This window comes from Amblyraja radiata, chromosome 8 (assembly GCF_010909765.2).
Source record: "Amblyraja radiata isolate CabotCenter1 chromosome 8, sAmbRad1.1.pri, whole genome shotgun sequence".
NCBI classification, from domain to species: Eukaryota; Metazoa; Chordata; class Chondrichthyes; order Rajiformes; family Rajidae; genus Amblyraja; species Amblyraja radiata.
Window position 1 is genome coordinate 82,121,871 of NC_045963.1, and position 17,505 is coordinate 82,139,375.

Genomic DNA, 17,505 nt, shown 5'->3' on the forward strand with positions numbered 1-17,505 from the left:
GCGGGGAGAAGAAGGAATGACCGGGGTGGGACAAGTCTTTGATTACGTGTAGGAAGGAACTGCACAGAATGCTGGAGTAACTCAGCGGGACAGGCAGCATCTCTGGAGAGAAGGAATGGGTGACGTTTCGGGTCGAGACCCTTCTTCAGACTGGCTAGGGATAAGGGAAACGAGAGACATGGAGAAAAAACAAACAATGAATAAAAGATATGCAAAAAAGAAATGATAAAGGAAACAGGCCATTGTTAGCTGTTTGTTGGGTGAAAACGAGAAGCTGGTACGACTTGGGTGGGGGAGGGATAGAGAGAGGGAATGCAGGGTTACTTGAAGTTAGAAAAATCAAAATTCATACCACTGGGCTGCAAGCTGCCCGAGCCTGTTAGTCAGTCTGAAGAAGAGCCTCGACCCGAAATATCACCCGTTCCTTCTCTCCAGAGATGCAGCCTATCCCGCTGAGTTCCTCCAGCATTGTGTAGTCTATCTATGGTACATCTGATCAGATCGCCCAGATCTGCTGCTATGCTGCCCTCTAGTGTTCCGCTGGCAACCTGCTGCACAGAGAAAACTTCTCCCCTTTTTGTTTAATTTCAGTTTTCGTGTTTTACCAGTTCACAAGTTATAGGAGCAGAATTAGATCATTCGGCCCATCGAGTCTACTCCGCCATTCAATCATGGCTGATCTCTGCCTCCTATTCCCATTCTCCTGCCTTCTCCCCATAACCTCTGACACCCGTTCTAATCAAGAATTTGTCTATCTCTGCCTTAAAAATATTCACTGACTTGTCCTCCACAGCCCTCTGTGGCAATGAGTTCCACAGATTCACCACCCTCTGACTAAAGAAGTTCCTCCTCACCTCCTTTCTAATTCAAAGTGCTCTACACTATGTTTCATTATCTTTACAATCCTTCAGTTTTTCTGCAAAGATCTCCCGTGGAAGGCCTGAACCGTATGATTAATTACAAACTAGTTTAGATTTAATTTAGAGATACAGCTTGGAAATTGGATCTTACTGTTAATATAATCTTACTATTCTTGATTAGTGTGGGTGTCAGGGTTTATGGGGAGAAGGCAGGAGGATGGGGTTGAGAGGGAGAGATAGATCAGCCATGATTGGATGGCGGAGTAGACTCGATGGGCCGAATGGTCTCATTCTACTCCTATGACTTATGAACCTATGAATGTATGATTTCCCATTGTCTGACAGCATGGGTGCGCAGCGGTAGAGTTGCTGCCTCACAACTTCATTTTCTTAAACATAGTTTGAGGCTGAAACGGTTGATTTTAGCAACATACTAGACTAAGTGGGACCCGTTGGGTCCCAGCTTCACATGGGAGGGCTGGTTCCCCCAATGCAATATTCCACCTCTGCACCAATTCGAATATTGCTGGCCAGTGGGGGAGTGGGGGGGGGGGGGGCTTTCTGCAGCGCTAGTATGTGTGTTGTGGGTCAAGGGGACTGGTTTCCAGAGGGCTAGTATGGACATTGTGGGCTGAATGGATTCTTGGGCTGGCAGCTCAGTCACTCTGGCCGGGCAGCTCAGTCACTGGCCGGGCAGCTCAGTCACCCAGTCTGTTGTGCGCTGAAGGGACTGGTTTCCAGAGGGCTAGTATGGACATTGTGGACTGAATGGATTTTTGGACTTGCAGTTCAGCGAGTCATGGCAGGTGGGCTGGCAGTTCACTAAGTCATGGGTGGTCGGCTGGCACTTCAGTCACTTACAGCTGGTGGGCTGGCATTTCACTTACTCATGGCTGGTGGACTGGCAGCAAGCAGTTTAGAACCAATAGAGGCACTTTTTTGCAAGCATTTTAGAACCAATAGAGGCACTTTTTGCAAGCATTTTAGAACCAATAGAGACATTTTTTGTAAGCATTTTAGAACCAATAGACACTTTTTTGCAAGCATTTTATAACCAATAGACACTATTTGCAAGCATTTTAGAACCAATAGACACTTTTTGCAAGCATGTTAGAACCAATAGAGACACTTTTTGCAAGCATTTTAGAACCAATAGAGACACTTTTTGCAAGCATTTTAGAACCAATAGACACCCTTTACAAGCATTTTAGAACCAATAGACACTCTTTGCAAGCATTGTAGAACCAAAAAAGACACTTTTTGCAAGCATTGTAGAACCAAAAAATACACTTTTTGTAAGCATTGTAGAACCAATAGACACTTTTTGCAAGCATTTTAGAACCAATAGAGACACTATTTGCAAGCATCTTAGAACCAATAGAGACACTATTTGCAAGCATCTTAGAACCAATAGACACCTTTTGCAAGCATTTTAGAACCAAAAGACACTTTCTGCAAGCATTAAAGAAATAATAAACACCTTTTGCAAGCATTTTAGAAACAATAGACACTTTTTGCAAGCATTTTAGAACCAATAGACACTTTTTGCAAGTATTTTAGAACCAATAGACACGTTTTGCAAGCATTTAGAACCAATAGACACCTTTTGCAACCATTTTAGAACCAATAGACACCTTTTGCAACCATTTTAGAACCAATGGACACCATTTGCAAGCATTTTAGAACCAATAGACACTTTTTGCAAGCATTTTAGAAACAATAGACACTTTTTGCAAGCATTTTAGAACTAATAGACACTTTTTGCATGCATTTTAGAACCAATAGAGACACTTTCTGCAACCATTTTAGAACCATTAGAGACACTTTTTGCAAGCATTTTAGAACAAAAAAAGACACTTTCTGCAAGCATTGTAGAACCAATAGACACTTTTTGCAAACATTTTAGAACCAATAGACACCTTTTGCAAGCATTTTAGAACCAAAAAAGACACTTTCTGCAAGCATTGTAGAACCAATAGACACATTTTGCAGCATTTTATAATGAATAGAGACTTTTTGCAAGCATTTTAGAACCAATATACACTATTTTCAAGCATTTTAGAACCAAAAAAGACACTTTCTGCAAGCATTTTAGAACCAAAAAATACACTTTTTGTAAGCATTGTAGAACCAATAACTTTTTGCAAGCATTTTAGAAACAATACACTATTTGCAAGCATTTTAGAACCAATAGAGACACTATTTGCAAGCATTTTAGAACCAATAGAGACACTTTTTGCAAGCATTTTAGAACCAATAGACACTTTTTGCAAGCATTTTAGAACCAATAGAGACACTATTTGCAAGTATTTTAGAACCAATAGACACTTTTTGCAACCATTTTAGAACCAATAGACACTTTTTGCAAACATTTTAGTACCAATAGACACACTTTTTGCAAGCATTTTAGAAACAATAGACACTTTTTGCAAGCATTTTAGAACTAATGGATACTTTTTGCAAGCATTTTAGAACCAATAGAGACACTTTCTGCAAGCATTTTAGAACCATTAGAGCCACTTTTTGCAAGCATTTTTGAACCAAAAAAGACACTTTCTGCAAGCATTGTAGAACCAATAGACACTTTTTGCAAGCATTTTAGAAACAATAGACACTTTTTGCAAGCATTTTAGAACCAAAAGAGACACTTTCTGCAAGCATTTTAGAACCATTAGACACTTTTTGCAAGCATTTTAGAACCAATCGACACTATTTGCAAGCATTTTAGAATCAATCGACACTATTTGCAAGCATTTTAGAACCAATCAACACTTTTTGCAAGCATTTAGAACCAATAGACACTTTTTGCAAGCATTTTAGAACCAATAGACACTTTTTTGCAAGCATTTTAGAACCAATAGAAACACTCTTTGCAAGCATTTTAGAACCAATAGAGACACTTTCTGCAAGCATTTTAGAACCAATAGAGACACTTTCTGCAAGCATTTTAGAACCAATAGAGACACTTTCTGCAAGCATTTTAGAACCAATAGAGACACTTTCTGCAAGCATTTTAGAACCAATAGAGACACTATTTGCAAGCATTTTAGAACCAATAGAGACACTTTTCGCAAGCATTTTAGAACCAAGAGACACTTTTTTCAAGCATTAAAGAAACAATAGAGACACTTTTTGCAAGCATTTTAGAAACAATAGACACTTTTTGCAAGCATTTTAGAACCAATAGACACCCTTTGCAAGCATTTTAGAACCAATAGAGACACTTTTTGCAAGCATTTTAGAACCAATAGAGACACTTTTGCAAGCATTTTAGAACCAATAGACACCCTTTGTAAGCATTTTAGAACCAATAGATACTCTTTGCAAGCATTGTAGAACCAAAAAATACACTTTTTGTAAGCATTGCAGAACCAATAACTTTTTGCAAGCATTTTAGAAACAATACACTATTTGCAAGCATTTTAGAACCAATAGAGACACTATTTGCAAGCATTTTAGAACCAATAGAGACACTTTTTGCAAGCATTAAAGAAACAATAGAGACACTTTTTGCAAACATTTTAGAACCAATAGACACTTTTTGCAAGCATTTTAGAACCAATAGAGACACTTTTTGCAAGCATTTTAGGAACAATAGACACTTTTTGCAAGCATTTTAGAACCCATAGAGACACTTTTTGCAACCATTTTAGAACCAATAGACACTTTTTGCAAGCATTTTAGAAACAATAGAGACACTTTTTGCAAGCATTTTAGAAACAATAGACACTTTTTGCAAGCATTTTAGAACTAATAGACACTTTTTGCAAGCATTTTAGAACCAATAGAGACACTTTCTGCAAGCATTTTAGAACCATTAGAGACACTTTTTGCAAGCATTTTAGAACCAAAAAAGACACTTTCTGCAAGCATTGTAGAACCAATAGACACTTTTTGCAAACATTTTAGAACCAATAGACACCTTTTGCAAGCATTTTAGAACCAATAGACACTTTTTGCAAGCATTTTAGAACCAATAGTGACTTTTTGCAAGCATTTTAGAACCAATAGACACTTTCTGCAAGCCTTGTAGAACCAAAAAAGACACCTTTTGTAAGCATTGTAGAACCAATAACTTTTTGCAAGCATTTTTGCAAACTTTTTGCAAGCAAGGGAGGAGAGTTAAGGAAAAGGACCAAAAAGGTAACAATCTCAGGATTACTGCCTGTGCCACGCGACAGTGAGAGTAGGAATGGAGCGAGGTGGAGGATAAATGCGTGGCTGAACGACTGGTGCAGAGGGCAGGGATTCAAGTTTCTGGATCATTGGGACTTCTTTTGGGGAAGGTGGGACCTGTACAGAAAGGATGGGTTGCACTTGAACCCGAGGGGGACCAATATCCTGGCGGGGAAATTCGCAAAGGCAACTGGGGAGACTTTAAACTAGAACGGTTGGGGCGAGGGACTCAAATAGAGAAAGCTAGTAGACAGAATGGGAGGCAGGAAGCAGAAAAGGGAAGCACTCGGGCACAAGAGGAGAAAGAAAAAAAAAGGAAATAAACAGAGAATAAGAGGCGGGAGGTTTCTTAAATGTGCATATTTTAATGCTAGGAGCATTGTAAGAAAGGTGGATGAGCTTAGAGTCTGGATAGACACCTGGAAGTATGATGTTGTGGCGATCAGTGAAACATGGTTGCAGAAGGGCTGTGATTGGAAACTAAATATTCCAGGATTTTGTTGCTTCAGGTGTGATAGAATTGGAGGGGCAAGAGGTGGAGGTGTTGCATTACTAGTCAGGGAAGATATTACAGCAGTGCTTTGGTAGGATAGATTGTAGGGCTCATCTAGGGAGGCTATTTGGGTGGAACTGAGAAGTGGGAAAGGGGTAGCAACACTTATAGGGGTGTATTATAGACCGCCAAATGGGGATCGGGAATTGGAAGAGCAAATATGTAAGGAGATAGCAGATATTAGTAGTAAGCACAAGGTAGTGATTGTGGGAGATTTCAACTTTCCACACATAGACTGGGAAACACATTCGGTAAATGGGCTGGATGGTTTGGAGTTTGTAAAATGTGTGCAGGATGTTTTTTTGCAGCAATACATAGAGGTACCTACTAGAGGAGGGGCAGTGCTGGACCTCCTGTTAGGAAATGAGACGGGACCGGTGGCGGAGGTATGCGTTGGGGAGCACTTCGGGTCCAGTGATCACAATACCATTAGTTTCAATATAATTATGGAGAGGGTCAGAACTGGACCTAGGGTTGAGATTTTTGATTGGAGAAAGGCTAACTTTGATGAGATGCGAAATGATTTAAAAGGAGTGAACTGGGACATTTTGTTTTATGGGAAGGATGTAGAAGAGAAATGGAGGACATTTAAAGGGGAAATTTTAAGAGTACAGAATCTTTATGTTCCTGTTCGTTTGAAAGGAAACAGTAAAAAGTGGAAAGAGCCCTGGTTTTCAAGGGAAATTGGACATCTTGTTCGGAAAAAGAGGGAGATCTACAATAATTATAGGCAGCATGAAGTAAATGACATGAATGAGGAGTATAAGGAATGTAAAAAGAATCTTAAGAAAGAAATTAGAAAAGCTAAAAGAAGACATGAGGTTGCTTTGGCAAGTAAGGTGAAAGTAAATCCAAAGGGTTTCTACAGCTATATTAATAGCAAAAGGATAACGAGGGATAAAATTGGTCCATTGGAGAGATGGATTGGACAGCTATCTGCAGAGCCAAAAGAGATGGGGGAGATATTGAACAATTTCTTTTCTTCGGTATTCACCAAGGAGAAGGATATTGAATTATGTGAGGTAAGGGAAACTAGTAGAGTAGCTATGGATACTATGAGTTTCAAAGTAAAAGAAGTACTGACACTTTTGAAAAATATAAAAGTGGATAAGTCTCCAGGTCCTGACAGGATATTCCCTAGGACATTGAGGGAAGTTAGTGTAGAAATAGCCGGGGCTATGACAGAAATATTTCAAATGTCATTAGAAACGGGAATAGTCCCCGAGGATTGGCGTACTGCGCATGTTGTTCCATTGTTTAAAAAGGGTTCTAAGAGTAAACCTAGCAATTATAGGCCTGTTAGTTTGACTTCAGTGGTGGGAAAATTAACGGAAAAGATACTTAGAGATAATATATATAAGCATCTGGATAAACAGGGTCTGATTAGGAACAGTCAGCATGGATTTGTGCCTGGAAGGTCATGTTTGACTAATCTTCTTGAATTATTTGAAGAGGTTACTAGGGAAATTGACGAGGGTAAAGCAGTGGCTGTTGTCTATATGGACTTTAGTAAGGCCTTTGACAAGGTTCCTCATGGAAGGTTGGTTAAGAAGGTTCAACTGTTGGGTATAAATGCAGGAGTAGCAAGATGGATTCAACAGTGGCTGAATGGGAGAAGCCAGAGGGTAATGGTGGATGGTTGTTTGTCGGGTTGGAGGCAGGTGACTAGTGGGGTGCCTCAGGGATCGGTGTTGGGTCCTTTGTTGTTTGTCATGTACATCAATGATCTGGATGAAGGTGTGGTAAATTGGATTAGTAAGTATACAGATGATACCAAGATAGGGGGTGTTGTGGATAATGAAGAGGATTTCCAAAGTCTACAGAGTGATTTAGGCCATTTGGAAGAATGGGCTGAAAGATGGCAGATGGAGTTTAATGCTGATAAATGTGAGGTGCTACACCTTGGCAGGACAAATCAAAATAGGACGTACATGGTAAATGGTAGGGAATTGAAGAATACAGTTGAACAGAGGGATCTGGGAATAACCGTGCATAGTTCCTTGAAGGTGGAATCTCATATAGATAGGGTGGTAAAGAAAGCTTTTGGTATGCTAACCTTTATAAATCAGAGCATTGAGTATAGAAGCTGGGATGTAATGTTAAAATTGTACAAGGCATTGGTGAGACCAAATCTGGAGTATGGTGTACAATTTTGGTCGCCCAATTATAGGAAGGATGTCAACAAAATAGAGAGAGTACAGAGGAAATTTACTAGAATGTTGCCTGGGTTTCAACAACTAAGTTACAGAGAAAGGTTGAATAAGTTAGGCCTTTATTCTCTGGAGCGCAGAAGGTTAAAACATAGAAATGAGGTGCAGGAGTAGGCCATTTGGCCCTTCGAGCCTGCACCGCCATTCAATATGATCATGGCTGAGGGGGGACATGATAGAGGTCTTTAAAATGATGAGAGGGATAGACAGAGTTGATGTGGATCAGCTTTTCCCTTTGAGAAAAGGGAAGATTCAAACAAGAGGACATGACTTCAGAATTAAGGGACAGAAGTTTAGGGATAACATGAGGGGGAACTTCTTTACTCAGAGAGTGGTAGCGGTGTGGAATGAGCTTCCAGTGGAAGTGGTGGAGGCAGGTTCGTTGGTATCATTTAAAAATAAATTGGATAGTCATATGGATGAGAAGGGAATGGAGGGTTATGGTATGAGTGCAGGCAGGTGGGACTAAGGGAAAAAAGTTGTTCGGCACGGACTTGTAGGGCCGAGATGGCCTGTTTCCGTGTTGTAATTGTTATATGGTTATATGGTTATTTTAGAAACAATAGACACTATTTGCAAGCATTTTAAAACCAATAGAGACACTATTTGCAAGCATTTTAGAACCAATAGAGACATTTTTTGCAAGCATTAAAGAAACAATAGAGACACTTTTTGCAAACATTTTAGAACCAATAGACAATTTTTGCAAGCATTTTAGAACTAATAGACACTTTTTGCAAGCATTTTAGAACTAATAGACACTTTTTGCAAGCATTTTAGAACCATTAGAGACATTATTTGCTAGCTTTTTAGAAACAATAGACACTTTTTGCAAGCATTTTAGAAATAATAGACACTTTTTGCAAGCATTTTAGAACCATTAGAGACACTTTTTGCAAGCATTTTAGAACCAAAAAAGACACTTTCTGCAAGCATTATAGAACCAATAGACACTTTTTGCAAACATTTTAGAACCAATAGACCCTTTTTGCATTTTAGAACCAATAGACACTTTTTGCAAGCATTTTAGAACCAATAGACACTTTTTGCAAGCATTTTAGAACCAATAGAGCCACTTTGCAAGCATTTTAGAACCAATAGAGACACTTTTTGCAAGCATTTTAGAACCAAGAGACACTTTTTGCAAGCATTTTAGAACCAAGAGACACTTTTTGCAAGCATTTTAGAACCAATAGACACTTTTTGCAAGCATTTTAGAACCAATAGAGCCACTTTGCAAGCATTTTAGAACCAATAGAGACACTCTTTGCAAGCATTTTAGAACCAAGAGACACTTTTTGCAAGCATTTTAGAACCAAGAGACACGTTTTGCAAGCATTTTAGAACCAATAGAGACACTTTTTGCAAGCATTTTAGAACCAATAGAAACACTTTCTGCAAGCATTTGAGAACCAATAGGGACACTTTCTGCAAGCATTTTAGAACCAATAGACACTTTTTGCAAGCATTTTAGAACCAATAGACACTTTTTGCAAGTATTTTAGAACCAATAGACACTTGTTGCAAGCATTTTAGCACCAATAGACACTTTTTGCAAGCATTTTAGAACCAATAGACACTTTTTGCATGCATTTTAGAACCATATTAAGGGCACCCACAGTTGAGTAGACATGTGTTCAGTGTTATTCACAGCTCAGAGAAACGTGACCCTCTGGCTTCCTCCATCTTGAAGAGTGAGTGAGGCACACCACGTCTGGGTTTTATAGTCCCACCAGCAGGGGCAGCAGAGAGAATGGCAAATCTTTTAAAAACATTAATATCTCTCTGATTTTTCATCGATGGGAAAAATCCTCCGGTCCAGAAAGGCGGAGGGGGGCTCTGAGCGAGCTGGCCGAAAATGACGGCCGTAGTTGTAAGGCCACTAAGACCCCTTCCATCCTTGTCAAGGGGGATGCTACTTTCATACAACACATAAACTAAACACATGTTATCATTATCATTAGTACAAAACAAGTGTAAATATTACCAACTTGTAGATGGTCCCATATTTTTCCTGAGCCCGACTTGGGTCTCAGATTTAAGACTTCTGTCCAACTCTCATGCTGCCACCAGCTTCAGTGAACTGCTTATTACCACCGGAGGCGTGGGGTGTGTTGTTGCCGCAACGATGAAGCTTTGCTCGTTGTTGGTACCTCGATTGGTCCGACAGCTTTTGCTTCTTTATCCAGGTTTTACCTGTTGAATAGGTCTTACCTCAAGAGAAGGTCTTTAATGTCACCCCTGAAGCATTGTTAATTCCCGGCATTTATAGCATGAGGGGAACTCTAGCCCCTTCCGGGTATTCCGCCACCTTCGTTTGCGAGGACTCCCTTGAATCCATACGCATTTATTCCAGTACGTTCCACAGACATACTTTTGAATTTTGAAGTTGGTTTCACTGACCACTCGCACTCCCCTCCACAGAGAGGGAGATTCGTAGACAGCCCTGAACAGGTGCTGCCACAGGCCCCTGCCCCGTAGTATGCTCACCAGCTATACCTTCGATCTCGGAGTCAGAACAAACTGACTCCGATTGTTCACTTCCTCCAAAAGGGAGATATCATGCAGCCATTCTATACGTGCTGCTGCCAGAGTCTCCCAAGGAGACCTTCGAATATAAAGCTCCTCTTGCTGTAGCATATCGTGATGGAGCATCCTCTCCATCAGGAGCTCTTCCCAGACAGCCCTTCAACAGGTGCCGCTGCCACGGGTCCCCGAGGAGACCCGCGGATATAAAGCTCCTTTTGCTATAGCATATCGTGATGGAGCTCTTTTTATTGGCTCAACAGCCCTTCTTGGCTTTCATGCCTTGGGGTATTCTCTGCAATACCTCCAACCTCAGGGTCAGAACAAAACTGCCCCGGTAAGCTCACCTCCTCCATGAGGGAGACATTATGCAGCCCATCTACAGGTGCTGCTGCCATGGGCCCCCAAGAGGACCCGTGGATATAAAGCTCCTCTTCATGGAGCAGATCTTCCCTATACAGCCCTTACCAGAAGCTGTTGCTACGGGCCCATGGGGTGACCCACGGATATAAAGCTCCTCCTGGAGCATGTTGTGATGGAGCATCCTTTCCATCAGGTGCTCCATCTTTACCAGACGTCCACAGAGGTTGCTTCTAGTGGGAGGAGAATCCTCCTGGCCCATCGGAGTCCATGGGCTTACTTTTAAATGGCTTTCCCTGCCCACAGGACTAGCCACGGTGCTCACAGTCGGCACCCTGATACCACTTTTCTCATGGACTTACCCCTCCACGGAAACCTCAGCGGTCTGGAAGTCGCTGACCGCCTTGTCAGCTGCAGGAGTAGCGCACCCAACGCCCGCCGGCTACCCGTCTTCCTCGGTCTGGACCGGGTCTCCCCACAGCCCAAAGCCGGTTCCCCCGCGGCTCGTCCGACTGCGCTACAACATCCAGCAGGAAAACTCTGTAAGAAGAGGTTCCTGCAAGAAAACACAACCTGGTAAGTATTAAAAACTTACCTGTAAGTTTAAACTTACCGCTGGCAGGAGTGACGTGCCTGCCAGTCCGGTGCTTCGCCATGCGAATGACGTAATTAACACGCATGCGGACTGGCGGGGCTTCTTCACGGAATCACTCACGTGACTCTGAAGTAAAATCCATCTATCTCTGCTTTATAAATATCCACTGACTTGGCCTCCACAGCCGTCTGTGGCAAAGAATTCCACAGATTCACCACCCTCTGGCGATAGAAATTCCTCCTCATCTCCTTCCTAAAGGTATTGGTGGACGTGGGAGAGTGGATTAAGGTGTCAATGAAGGAACAGGCCATTTGCAATGCTGAAAGCGGATGGAGGAGAAGATTTCTCTGCTGGTAGAATTTTGGAGACGGAAATTTCAAACGTTGGTGCATTGGCGTCAAAGGTGGTCACCTCCTTGCCCTTAGCTGGGAGAGGAGGGGGTGAGGACAGAGGTACTGATGGACATCATTATCATCCATGGCAATGGAGAAGCTATGGTTAAAGTGAGTGAATATACCTCAGGCAACATCATGCAGAATCTAGAGGTCAGGTTGGAGACCTTGTAACTATCATTAATCCGACTTTACTGGACTTTAACTTGTGCTAAATATTATTCCCTTTAGACAATAGATTCAGATTCAACTTTAATTGTCATTGTCAGTGTACAGTACAGAGACAACAAAATGCAGTCAGTTAGCATCTCCCTGGAAGAGCGACATAGAATATGATTTCAATAAATAAATCTGTTTACATGCATACAGTCATAGACTTCTTTTTTCCTGTGGTAGGAGTGTCCGGGGGGGGGGGGGGGGATTGGCAGTCACCGAGGTACGTTGTTGAGTAGAGTGACAGCCGCAGGGAAGAAGCTGTTCCTAGACCTGCTGGTCCGTCAAGGAGAGACCTGTAGCGCCTCCTGGATGGTAGGAGGGTAAACAGTCCATGGTTGGGATGAGAGCAGTCCTTGGCGATGCTGAGCGCCCTTCGCAGACAACGCTTGCTTTGGACAGACTCAATGGAGGGGAGCGAGGAACCGGTGATGCTTTGGGCAATTTTCACCACCCTCTGCAGTGCTTTCCGGTCGGAGACAGAGCTGTTGCCATACCATACTGTGTTACAGTTGGTAAGGATGCTCTCGATGGTGCAGCGGTAGAAGTTCACCAGAATCTGAGGAGACAGATGGACCTTCTTCAGTCTCCTCAGGAAGAAGAGACACTGGTGAGCCTTCTTGATCAGAGTTGAGGTATTGTGGGTCCAAGAGAGGTCATCAGAGATGTTGACCTCCAGAAACCTGAAGCTGGAAACACGTTCCACCTCCGTCCCGTTAATGTGGATGGGGGTGTGCGTGCCGCCCCTAGACTTCCTGAAGTCTACAATGAGCTCCTTGATCTTCTTGGAGTTAAGGGCCAGGTTGTTGTCAGCGCACCATGCTGCTAAGTGCTGGACCTCCTCCCTGTAGGCCGACTCATCGTTGTTGCTGATGAGGCCAATCACTGTTGTGTCATCTGCATACTTGATGATGGTGTTAGTACCATGTACAGGTGTGCAGTCGTAGGTGAAGAGGGAGTAGAGGAGGGGGCTCAGCACACAGCCCTGTGGAACGCCGGTGTTCAGGATGAGGGTTAAAGAGGTGTGCTTGTCTAACCTAACAGACTGGGGTCTGTTGGTTAGAAAGTCCAGTATCCAGTTGCAGAGGGAGGGGTCGATGCCCAGGTTACCGAGTTTGGTGATCAGTTTAGAGGGTATAATGGTGTTGAATGCTGAGCTGTAATCGATGAACAGCATTCTTACGTAAGTGTCTTTGTTGTCGAGGTGGGAGAGGGCGGAGTGAAGTGCCGTTGAGATGGCATCCTCCGTACTCCTATTCTTGCGGTAGGCAAACTGATAGGGATCCAATGTGGGGGGTAGGCAGCCTTTGAGGTGTGCCAGGACCAGCCTCTCGAAGCACTTGGTGATGATGGGGGTAAGTGCAACTGGGCGGAAGTCGTTGAGGCTTGCCGCAGTGGAGTGTTTTGGCACTGGCACGATGGAGGTGGTTTTAAGGCACGTGGGGACAACTGCTTGGGCAAGTGACAGGTTGAAGATGTCAGTCCAGACGTCTGTCAGCTGCGCAGCACAGGCCCTGAGGACGTGCCCGGGGATGCCGTCAGGGCCAGCAGCCTTACGTGCATTAGTCCTACTCAGTGCCACGTACACGTCGTAGGGGGTGAGTGTGAGGGGTTGGTGATCAGCAGGGAGCACAGCCTTGATGGCTGTCTCTAGATTGTCCCTGTCGAAGCGGCCATAGAAGTGGTTAAGCTCCTCAAGGAAGGATTCGTCGCTGGATGTGGAGGAGGTGTTGGTGGGTCTATAGTCTGTGATGGCCTGGATGCCTTGCCACATGCGTCGGGGGTCGGAGTTGTTGTTGAAGTGCTCCTCAATCCTGAGCTTATGGCAGTGCTTGGCCTTCTTGATGCCCCTCTTCAGGTTAGCCCTGGATGAACTGTAGGCTCGAGCATCGCCTGACCTGAAAGCGGTGTCCCGTGCTTTCAGCAGTAGCCTGACCTCGCTGTTCATCCATGGCTTCTGATTCGGGAATATGGTCACCCGTTTGAGGGAGGTGACACTATTGATGGTGGAGTTTATAAAGTCCAGAATAGAGGATGTGTAGGAATCAATGTCCGTGTGGGAGTCAAGGGTGGCCTGGGCTGCAAACGCCTTCCTGTCAGTTTCCAAAACACTGCTGAAGTGTGGAGTCCGCTTCCTCTGACCAGACTTTAACTGTCCTCACAGTGGGTTTCACCTGGCTGATGAGTGGGGAGTACTTAGGGAGCAGGAACAATGAAAGGTGATCAAACTGACCAAGGTGGGGGAGGGGGACGGCTTTGTAAGCTTCAGCCATGTTAGTGTAGACTTTGTCCAGTGTCTTGTCTACTCTAGTGGGGAAGGATTCATGTTGGTGAAATTTGGGGAGTACAGTCTTCAGGTTGGAGTGATTGAAGTCACCCGCAACAATGAAGGCTGCCTCGGGGTTGTGCGTCTGTTGATTGCTAATGGCAGTATGCAGCTCTTTCATTGCAAGCTTGGCATTAGCATCAGGAGGGATATAGGCTGCAGTCACAACAGTGGAGGTGAACTCTCTGGGCAGATAGAACAGTCTGCATCTAACCAAGAGGAACTCAAGGTTAGCTGAGCAGTGACTCTCGATGATGGTGGAGTCTGTGCACCATGCTTTATTTACATAAATGCACAGACCCCCACCTCTGGTCTTACCAGAGTCTGATGTCCTGTCCGCTCGGAGTAAATGACGCCCCGTTAGCTGGATGGCGCTATCAGGAACGTCAGTGTTGAGCCAAGTTTCCGTGAAGATCCGGATGTTGCAGTCTTTGATCCAGTTGTGGGAGGTGATCCTTAGCCGGAGTTCGTCCATTTTGTTTGCCAGTGAGCGCACGTTGGCGAGGGAAAGGCTAGGAATCGCTAGCCTGTGTGGGGCTAGCTCTAACCTAGCCTGTGTGGGGCTAGCTCTAACCTAGCCTGTGTGGGGCTAGCTCTAACCTAGCCTGTGTGGGGCTATCTCTAACCTGGCCTGTGTGGGGCTAGCTCTAACCTGGCCTTTAACCCACCTCTGTGTCCCCGGTGGTGCTTTCTTCCGCATCGCTGTCTGTTGGTGCTTCCGGTCGGCCGAGCTGGCTTGGTGCGCGCTGGTGTTCTGCCGTTCCGTTGCTCCGTGTCTCTGTGGCTCCGCTGGCGGTCTCCAGCCACGCGGATCTGCTGGCGGTCTACAGCCCCGCGGATCCGCTGGCTTTCTACAGACAATAGACAATAGACAATAGGTGCAGGAGTAGGCCATTCGGCCATTCAAGCCAGCACCGCCATTCAATGTGATCATGGCTCATCATCCACAATCAGTACCCCGTTCCTGCCTTCTCCCCATATCCCCTGACTCCGCTATTTTTAAGAGCCCTATCTAGCTCTCTCTTGAAAGCATCCAGAGAACCGGCCTCCACCGCCCTCTGAGGCAGAGAATTCCACAGACTCACCACTCTCTGTGAGAAAAAGTGTTTCCTCATCTCCGTTCTAAATGGCTTACCCCTTATTCTTAAACCTACGCTGCATTACCTCAATAGCAAGAATGTCCTTCCTCAAATTAGGGGACCAAAACTGCACACAATACTCCAGGTGTGGTCTCACTAGGGCTCTGTACAACTGCAGAAGGACCTATATTCGATTCCTCCTCTAAAGGTCAACATGCCATTCGCTTTCTTCACTGCCTGCTGTACCTGCATGCTTACTTTACTTTATAATAGGTGCAAGAGTAGGCTATTTGGCCCTTCCAGCCAGCACTGCCATTCAATGTGATCATGGCTGATCATCCACAATCAGTACCCCGTTCCTGCCTTCTCCACATATCCCCTCACTCTGCTATCTTTAAGAGCCCTATCTAACTCCCTCTTGAAAGTATCCAGGGATTCAACCTCCACTGCCTACTGAGGCAGAGAATTCCACAGACTCACAACTCTCTGGGTGAAAAAGTTTTTCCTCATCTCTGTTCTAAATGGCTTACCCCTTATTCTTAAACTGTGGCCCCTTATTCTCTTCTCACCCACCAGCAAAGGGTGACAGGGTGGCGCAGCGGTAGAGTTGCTGCCTCACAGCGCCGGAGACCCGGGTTCGATCCCCACTACGGGTGCTGTCTGTATGGAGTTTGCACGTTCTCCCCGTGACCTGCGTGGGTTTTCTCCGAGATCATAGAAACATAGAAACATAGAAATTAGGTGCAGGAGTAGGCCATTCGGCCCTTCGAGCCTGCACCGCCATTCAATATGATCATGGCTGATCATCCAACTCAGTATCCCGTACCTGCCTTCTCTCCATACCCTCTGATCCCCTTAGCCACAAGGGCCACATCTAACTCACTCTTAAATATAGCCAATGAACTGGCCTCGACTACCCTCTGTGGCAGAGAGTTCCAGAGATTCTCCACTCTCTGTGTGAAAAATGTTCTTCTCATCTCAGTTTTAAAGGATTTCCCCCTTATCCTTAAGCTGTGACCCCTTGTCCTGGACTTCCCCAACACCGGGAGCAATCTTCCTGCATCTAGCCTGTCCAACCCCTTAAGAATTTTGTAAGTTTTGTGAGATCTTCGGTTTCCTCCCACACGCCAAAGACGTCCAGGTTTGTCGGTTAATTGGCTTGGTATACATTTAAATTGTCCCTAGTGGGTGTGTGTGTGTAGGATAGTAGTAAAAAAACTTTAAAGAGAGAGCTAGATAGGGCTCTTAAAGATAGCGGAGCGGGGATATGGGGAGAAGGCAGGAACGGGGTAATGATTGGGGATGATCAGTGCTGGGACCCCAGCTATTTACAATATATATTAATGATCTGGATGAGGGAATTGAAGGCAATATCTCCAAGTTTGCGGATGACACTAAGCTGGGGGGCAGTGTTAGCTGTGAGGAGGATGCTAGGAGACAGCAAGGTGACTTGGATAGGCTGGGTGAGTGGGCAAATGTTTGGCAGATGCAGTATAATGTGGATAAATGTGAGGTTATCCATTTTGGTGGCAAAAACAGGAAAGCAGACTATTATATAAATGGTGGCCGACTAGGAAAAGGGGAGATGCAGCGAGACCTGGGTGTCATGGTACACCAGTCATTGAAAGTAGGCATGCAGGTGCAGCAGGCAGTGAAGAAAGTGAATGGTATGTTAGCTTTCATAGCAAAAGGATTTGAGTATAGGAGCAGGGACGTTCTACTGCAGTTGTACAGGGTCTTGGTGAGACCACACCTGGAGTATTGCGTACAGTTTTGGTCTCCAAATCTGAGGAAGGACATTATTGCCATAGAGGGAGTGCAGAGAAGGTTCACCAGACTGATTCCTGGGATGTCAGGACTGTCTTATGAAGAAAGACTGGATAGACTTGGTTTATACTCTCTAGAATTTAGGAGATTGAGAGGGGATCTTATAGAAACTTATAAAATTCTTAAGGGGTTGGACAGGCTAGATGCAGGAAGATTGCTCCCGATGTTGGGGAAGTCCAGGACAAGGGGTCACAGCTTAAGGATAAGGGGGAAATCCTTTAAAAACGAGATGAGAAGAACTTTTTTTCACACAGAGAGTGGTGAATCTCTGGAACTCTCTGCCACAGAGGGTAGTCGAGGCCAGTTCATTGGCTATATTTAAGAGGGAGTTAGATGTGGCCCTTGTGGCTAAGGGGATCAGAGGGTATGGAGAGAAGGCAGATACGGG

The 17,505-nt window shown here is 44.4% G+C and overlaps 1 pseudogene; it reads right to left on the reverse strand.

Annotated features, from left to right (window-relative positions):
- Positions 1-9,654: 9,654 nt before the first annotated feature.
- On the reverse strand, positions 9,655-9,731 carry LOC116976589 (annotated as a pseudogene).
- Between the last annotated feature and the right edge of the window lie 7,774 nt (positions 9,732-17,505).